Raw genomic sequence first — 2801 nt, 5'->3', positions numbered from 1 at the left:
TGATTACCCATTATCTAAAATACTGTCAAAAAACAGTATTTTTGGTACTGATCAAAAGCTGTAAAATTGGATAAGCCAATGAACTACGCTTTTAGAAATTGCTTAAAGTTTTCATAAGCCAGATCCCCCCAAATATTTTGCTAATTAAAAAAATTGCACATCCAAAGACTTCATTATGATTTGAATGCTCTTTGTAGTTCAATAGGATTGGAATATTTAATCAAAGGATTAGCATCTCTGCTATGGCAGAATGACCAAAAAAAAAAAAAAAAAAAGATATACACATCAGTATTTATTCTAGTGTATGTCTTGTCTACAAAGCAATTTTTATGAAATGGAGACTCTACACTAACAACGGAAATAGATCACTGTGTTACCCTAAAGCAATTTCAACATACATTAGTATAAAGTCACAATTCAAGGAAAATATATGTATTTTTAGAGAAAATTCTAATCGTATGGTGTAAATCACATTAAGTAAGATTGAGATACTGTAGTTCAGAAAAGTCTATATTCCTTCATTGCTATATGTAAAGAAGCTGATTACTTGTATCAAATAATCTTTTACTTGTCAACTGTTTGAACATATCATTTCACTTTATTTGCTGCTCTTTTGATACTGAATTAAAGCAGATGTAAACTGGTCCTTTATTGTTTTGGGCAGTGGCTAAACTGATGCGATTTTTTTGGAGGGGGAAAGTGTTGTTTTTCATAAAAAATTCTTTAATAATTTCTTAGAGGTACACATACCTAAATGCTAAATACCTGAGAATAATGTAGACCTACCTTGATTTCCACATAAGTCTCTATTCATTTCCATGAGACAATGTTTTCACAAAGTGTAAGGCAAAACAAGTGTTACATTACTTAACAGAACTCATAATTTAAATAATTAAAACTAATTTGTGTTTAAAGCTATTTGCAGATTTATTAGAGAAACAAATACAAATATGCATTTCTACAGAACTGTTTTTTTTTTCCAAAATGAGCTTAAAACTTGTTCCACAGTTTTTACTTGTTTATATATCTATGGTAACCCAAGTATTGGCTTCTGTACCACTTATAATGAGACAATTGCCTTTCCATTGCAATTATAAAAAACTATTTGAAAAAAAATTCGGCACATACACGTTAAATATTTTTCCTTAAAAAAATAATCTAATCAAAATATTGAATACTTTAGATTTAAACAATATTTTATTTACAAATCTGATTTGATGTACTTTATTAATTATACAAGGTAATGCTTCAATTTTCAAGAACAGTGGCTTTTTTTGTTGTTTATATAGACCAGTGGAATGACATCCTATCTAGTAATATGTACTATACTTCAAGTTTTTCAAAGTTAACATGACAAATTTTCTAATACTTTCATTTTCTGGAAAAATGTTATTTAATTGGGGCACATATCTGATGAAACAAAAATAACATGCAGAATTCAAAAAATAATCTGTTAAAGTAATATGATACTTACCCTTTATGTAAAAAGACATCTATGAACAACAGTGCATAACAATATTATGTATTCATGTTTATGAGAAACCAAGCAGGAGGCAAAATGAGTTCATCCTGTTTTCTAATCATGTGCAATTTCATATGGCTGTTTGCATCATTTAAATAAAGTGTGTACATTAAATTTATAAGACTGTATTGCACTCAAAAATTACTATGTATAGCCATGCTTGCCCTGTATTTAATGAGTGATGAATTTCTCCCACTAACAGAGTAACTAGTCTCAAATCATGTCTGTGATGTAGAGTATTAAATTATATTTTCATATTCTTTCAATTGCTGCCTTGGAAAGCAAAAATTTCCTTCTTAAAGAAGACTTACAGTAAAAAAAAAATACTTAAGGACTCAATGAGGAATCAGCATATGAATTAAGAATGCAATATAATAATGGACTAAAAGAAATGTGATTATCAGTACCTTTGTTGAAATCTATTACCACCATTAAAATTTCCAAAGAAAGAGGGGCTGTAACATAGGGATTCCATTCATTGTTAAATTACTAAAATCTACCAATTTAATGCTTTCATACTGTTTATTTTTTCCAATAAAAAAATAAATCTCATACATTAGAAGTGGTACACAAAAAACTGGGATAAAATTTATCAGATTCTTGATAGCACCATTTACACATTCTTAAAGTAAACATTAATATGCACTTTCTTAGAAAGCGATATAAATATATAATACAGGACTTGCTAACCTCTGTTAACCATCTGAATGCGATGGAATAATCTATCTCTACTGTGCAGGTAGGCTTGTGCATGGTGGTGTGGCAATATCGTTTTAAAAGTTTGTTACAGATGTGATGGGAAGCTGGAAGGAGTCGAATAAGCAGAAAAAAGAGCTTAGATCTATTGTAAGCAATGAGTCGAAATGAGCCGTTACAGGTTAGAATTTATCTTTGTTTCTGATCATTCAGTGAGAAAATGACTTTCACAGAAATAGATACATTTAACTGTTTCAGGAGTGGGGTGGGTGAGGTGAAGTAGGATTGGAAGTCCTACAGGTAATAGCAATAACTGGAAGTGCAGACGAAATTGGTCTTCAGTGCAAAGAGGAAGGCAGCCGTTTAAAAAGTCTAGGTGCAATGTTGTGGTGCTGAAAGAAAAGCTCCCAGTGATAAAAGGGGGAAAAAACTGCAATGCAACTTCAAGCAGTAATTTTGTGGTGCTGAAAGGACAGCTCCCAGTGTTGAGGAAAAGATCTTGGATCTAGAATGAGGTGTCCAATCTGTATGATAAACAGCACACTGTGTCTCAGAGCGCCCATTCAATCTCAGTAAGTAAATG

Source organism: Lemur catta, chromosome 1 (assembly GCF_020740605.2).
Source record: "Lemur catta isolate mLemCat1 chromosome 1, mLemCat1.pri, whole genome shotgun sequence".
Taxonomy (NCBI): domain Eukaryota; kingdom Metazoa; phylum Chordata; class Mammalia; order Primates; family Lemuridae; genus Lemur; species Lemur catta.
Note: the sequence above shows the minus strand (reverse complement) of the source record.